The sequence below is a fragment of the Taudactylus pleione genome, unplaced genomic scaffold (genome assembly GCF_031769625.1).
Source record: "Taudactylus pleione unplaced genomic scaffold, aTauple2 ptg000431l, whole genome shotgun sequence".
NCBI lineage: Eukaryota > Metazoa > Chordata > Amphibia > Anura > Myobatrachidae > Taudactylus > Taudactylus pleione.
This window is the reverse complement of record NW_028284833.1, coordinates 6,464,085-6,469,810: the sequence shown is the minus strand read 5'-3', so window position 1 is coordinate 6,469,810 and position 5,726 is coordinate 6,464,085. Positions and strand designations below refer to the sequence as shown.

At 46.9% G+C, this 5,726-nt stretch overlaps 1 long non-coding RNA gene across 1 annotated transcript; it reads left to right on the top strand.

The window, feature by feature from the left end:
• The first annotated feature begins 739 nt into the window (after positions 1-739).
• Positions 740-5,260, top strand: LOC148506043 (uncharacterized). Its single transcript, XR_015869827.1, has 3 exons — positions 740-852; positions 1,760-1,794; positions 4,571-5,260. It is a non-coding gene; the product is annotated as an uncharacterized LOC148506043 (long non-coding RNA).
• The last annotated feature ends 466 nt before the right edge of the window (positions 5,261-5,726 follow it).

Below are 5,726 nucleotides of genomic sequence, written 5' to 3'. Positions count from 1 at the left end.
CCCCTGCGTCAGCACTGTCAGCAGACGCCTTGTCATCACTCGGGGCGTGGTGATTATGCCGAGGCTTATACAAGCGCCTGTCGGCCTCAATCCTAGCGAACTTAGCTGCACACTTGCGCGCCTTGTGAGCTTTCTGGGAGGGGCTATTGTCACTGGAGTCGTCAGAGGTAGAATAACTTACATCGCTAAATGTAGAATAAGAACTAGACGAACACTCTCCAACCATCCCCACTGTGGGATCAGCACGGCTACCAGATTGATGAGAACCAGAAGCCGCCTCGTCGCCAGCATCCCATGAGGGGTCAACGGAACCTGCAAGAGATGTAGAAAGGCCATCCGGGGCCAGGGAAGGTTGTGGGACCCCAACTGCCAGAGGCCCAACAGGAGGACCCGCCCCTGAAACGCCTCCAGGCATGCAGACATCTGAAGCGTCATTCATCCGCGTCAGCGCAGCTTGTGACGTGGATGCAACAGCCGGGGGAGCGACTGGGGTGCTTGCGCATTAGTAGGCAGCATGGCCGCAAACAATTGGGGCCAAGGTGGTGGCCATATTAACAAAAAGCCCCATTATAGCATTGGGGTCAAAGGCATGTTGGCCAGCTGATAGCAGAGGTGAGGGAGCTACCATGCCAGCAACAGTAGGCAGAGGGCCTACGACAGTGGCATACACAGAAGGCCCAGCATGCATAGATGCAGCCCCAGGCATTACAGGAGGGGCTGCATCGTTAGAAACCATAAGCCCCGCTCCCTGCCGAGTCCTAAAATGGCAGCCGCTCACAGGGGAGGCAGCGTCATCTGCGCTACCTCCACGAGCAGCCGGGGAACGTCCCACAGCACGGCCAGAGACAACAGGTGAGGAGGCAATGCTCCTACTCGCAGAGTGCCGGGCCCAATGCCGGACAACGCGCGCACTCCGGGCGCTGCTATGTGAGCCCCGCGATGCCCGCCGTCCGGCGGGAGTAGTAGCAGGGCTCACCAAGGATACAGAGGGGTCCAATCCAGCAGCCACTGGAGCGGGAGAGAAACGGGCAGGGGGATAAGTGGAGCGGCACGGGCAGTCCATGGTGCAGCTAAGTCACAGCACCCGTGACACAGGGAAGCTGCACAGGGAGGCTAAAACAGGTGCAGGGACCCAGGGAGAGAAGATCAGACAGATGAAATATAGAGAAGACAGATGAAATATAGAGAAGAGAGCGACAGAGAGAGAATTAGAGGAAAAAATAGGAAGAAAGGCTTCAGCAAGGTGAAAGTGGAATAGAATAAGAGTATGTTTGTGCGCAAAGTACCTGACCAAACGATACAGGAAAGAGGCCTCAGGCTTGTAAGCCTGGCCTTAAATAAGCTCTGTCCCTACTCCTCCCACTAATGATTTAATAGGTTGGCACCCAACCCCATGATCACTGCCCCTGGCCAAAGCCTAGCCTCCTGGTTTAAGTCACTCCTGTCTTATTCAAGCCCTGCGTTATTCTTACTAAGCCTTGGATGGAGATAAAGTCGACGGAGATAAGGTACTAACCAACCAGCTCATAACTGTCATTTTTTCAAACACAGCCTGTGGCATGACAGTTAGGAGCTGATTGGCTGGTACTTTATCTCCATCCAAGGCTTAGTAAATAGACCCCTCAGAGACTTCTGCTATTCACATCAAAGGAATGTATTTTCATATGTATTTTATTATTGAGCGCCTCTATAAACTTCTCCTATACATACAGTATAGTGGTCCGTGAGCTCTGAACAAAGCATTTTTTTATTTTTTCAGAAGACTGGATTCTACAGACCAGTGCCAGGGAGTTGGTAAGTATGTAGTGTGAATGTTAATGCCGGTGTGAGTGAATGTGTAAGTAAACAGTCAGTGTGTGTGTTGTGTACTGTTGATTTTTTGATATTTTTTTCACTGGTTCTACAAGTGCCGCAGGGCAGGCTGGCTGGGACCTGCAGTCCCACTGACTGTAAAGGACAATATTACTACTATTATTAACCCATCAACCCTGCACCCACCGCCACCAAATGTGCAGGGAAGAGGTTGATCCTTGCGAGGGGGACCCCATTTTATTTTAGGTCCCCACTTTCTGGGCCGACCAGTTTGTTGCTGGAGAATTCTTTGGCAGGAGGACCCGATGCTGCAACATTACCACCCCGGCTGGTTAAGCACAGTGCTGATTATAGGAAAATAGGGGGAACCCCATATAGTTTTCCAACCAATTTTCCTGTAATAGAATGGGGTGGGGGGTTCTGCCATTTTTACATTTTGTTTTTAATCCTATCTTTATCGTATAGCACACAGAAGCATTGCTCAGATCTCACTGGCCCAAATTTGCTTCATTTACGATCGTGTTTACAAACACGATTTATTGTACATTTCTATTGAGAGTGCTTTTGAGTTGGTTGGATGGTGTCTTTACTCACACTTGCAGATCAAATCATGTTTACACACCAATGTTTGAATTTGGGAAATCTCCATGTTTGAAATTCAGAGGAAACTCTCACAAGAATGCAATCTCATCCAGACACGATCCTTACTAAATTTACCCCTTAGTGTTGTTCAACACCGTGTAAGCCCTGATATGTATGGTATGCAGTCAGGAAGCCGACGGTCGAAATGCCGACAGCCCGCTTCCCGACTGTCAAATCCTGGCAAGGTACTAATGACAGGTGACGAAATCCCGGATGAAGGTGCGCTGGGCGCGGACTGCCGCGTGGAAGGAGGGTTAGGTTTTACGGCTCCCGGGGTGGATTTAGGGTTAGGCACCCCCCCTGGGAGGGTTAGGTTTAGGCTAGGGGAAGGGGGGGGTTAGGTTTAGGCACCACCCCAGGAGACTTAGATTTAGCCTGCAGGGAAGGGGGGTTAGGTTTAGGCACTTAGAAGGGGGTTAGGCACTAGGGTGGGAGGTTAGGCACCCCTAAGGGAGGGTTAGGGTAGGGGGTAGGGTTAGGGGTACTTACCAAAATCAGCTGTCAGGATCTTCACCCCTGCCGAGCTTCCGCTGTCGGAATTTGAACCATGCGGCCGACGTTATTACATACTGATTGTATGACCTTCCCTATCCTTTGTTTTCATGGGCGCACTTATTTTCTCTACCCTGCATATATGTGTTATGTAGTGTAAGGGTATATAGTCACTTTGTCGACACTGACTTTGTTGAGTCCAGATTAACGGCACCAGAATCCAAGCACAGTTGCAAATGAAAGCATTTTAACTTCTGCAGGCATTCTCACTTCAAATATGCTGCTAAAGCAGCATGTTTAAAGTTACAATGCTGTTTCAATGCTTGCATGGTTAAAGGCATTAAGTAGCTGTCTACATAGTGACTGTCAAAGCTCTGTTTTTCCCACTGTCTATTGCTAAAGAGCACTGTGGCACTTTACTAATAAACAATAATCATATGACTTTACTACTGATGATGTCATCATTACCTAATCCCTTAACCGTTTCCTGCTGCAGATCCTACATTTAACCTCCATGATATAGGCGAGAAGTGGATGCAGTCAATCATAACATCAACACCACCGACATTTATAAAATAACAACATGGAGCATGTCATCACATGAATGTAGACATGTTCATACTGTTAACAACTGAAATGTCGACATGTGAAATCCCGACATTCTTAGAATGACGACAGGATTAGGCTGCGGGAAGGGAAGGTACTAGGAAGAGGGTTAGGGTTAAGATTACGTTGTAGGAGGAGAATGTTAGGGTTAGACCTAGAGGGAGGGTTATGGGTAGGGACTAGGGGGAGGATTAAGGTTTGGGGTTAGATTTAGGATCAGGGTTAGGTGCATTACTTACCGTTGGATGCTGAAAGTCATCATGAGGTGACCGCCAGACCCAGGAGACATAGCTGGAGCCGCTGGACCCGCCAAAGTCACTGCTGGACCTCCAGGAACATTTATGAATGTAGACATGATGAATGTCAATAAAATATATCCAAGCCGGCCACAAGCATTACAGGATCTGCTCGCAACCGGGTCGATGGTAGGCTCCGTCGTGCACATGCGCGAGGCCCGGATAGCGACGGGCACTCCGTCGCTCCGGGTCTTGTACCAAAGGGGGCGTGCTGTCGATGTTGAGTGACAGCACGCCCCCTTTGGTGGGCGGGCTGGGGGCGTGGCTGCCCAGACGAAGGCGTTCCCATGGGAACGCCTACCGTCTGGGGCCGGCCCCACTGACATCACAAGTGATGTCAGTGGGAGAGCTTTCGGCTCTGTTAGAGCCGAAAGCTCTCTGGGGCTTGCATGCAACGAGACCCTACGTCTCATCGCAAGCCCGATGGTAGCGATGGTCTTGACCATCGCGATAATCATCATGGTCGCTCGCTATAGCTGTGGGTGGTCACCCAAACCTATGCGAGCAGCCAGGAGGCCGTTCTGAAAAAAAAAATGCCCGGCCCTGATTCAGAGCGAGCGCTCTGTCAGAGCGTCCGGCTCTGAATCAGGCCCACTGTGCCACAAATAAAGTTGTATATTTGAGAACAATACAGTACATCATTTTCTAGCGCTGGAGTTGCAAATCCATTTTATGTCTGCTACTATCTAACTATTTTTTATATTTTTTCTTTTCTTTTGCAGTGTGTGGATTTTTCTCTATCTTTGTCGTTAACATTGTTACAATTCACCAAGAACATTGAATTGCTCATTCAAATAAATCAACGTAACTCTATTATAATTCACTAAGCCTTAGCAAATGTGTTTCTATTCAATTATCCTCAGACTCGCTCTTGTCCAACATTAGGCTGCAACAGTGATGTCATAAACGTCACCTCGTTCACTTTGCAGAGCAGCACATACTGTAGATAGACATGAAGAGCATTAAAATTCACCATTTATTCCAGAGTGAATATTACTTAATTACAGACTATGATATAATACACATTGCATTGTGATCTGGGGTTTCTCTACTTAATGGGATGCATCCCTTGCTGTGAATTATTGAGTGATCCTATAAGCTATTTATTTAACCTCATTTTGCACAAGCCTGAATTCCCTATTCAGAGGAACACGTCTTTATTAACACCGATCCATAAAGAAATCAAGGGACACAAGTCTTATTTCAAATTACAAAAGCACTGCAATTAACAGAACTGTGGCTAGAGGCTCTATCAACAGAACAGATCCAGAGACTAGATAACCGCAGAATTTAAATAACTCCTCCAATTCTCATGTTTTTTTCTTAAGTGCAGCTCTGTAATTTTCTGAAAATGTGAGGTAAAAAAAAATAATATAAGCCTTACAATTGTAAATAGCCTTAAGACAAGTAATAAAAATTATACAGTACCCACTTTTCTGACTGTTATAGAATTTCAATCAAGGCAATTTGTATTTTCTAAACAGATGCAAAATATATCTGACAGGACCATGCAGTGATTTCAAATACCCCTGATCTGAAGAAACACTTTTCTTGTCACAAATGGAGCTAAATACAGGCAGACCTTTTTTTTTCTAGCTACATAAATACATATCACAAACGGTTTTGATGAGTCTTTGAGACTGGATGCAAATGACTGCTGGCATATTTCTGCTCACAGAGCTGGCTATGAGTTGTCTCGATTCTATTTTTTAGTTCTTTGAACGTGTACCAGCGTTGGCTAGAAGTATTATTTTTTTTGTATGGATGTGGGGGGAAAGTAAAACGTCATGTATATTTTAGTGACTACAAAACACCAATTTTCATGAGAGCTTTGCGAATGGCGTGAAGCACCTGTTACTCTGGTGGTCGGCCGAATGT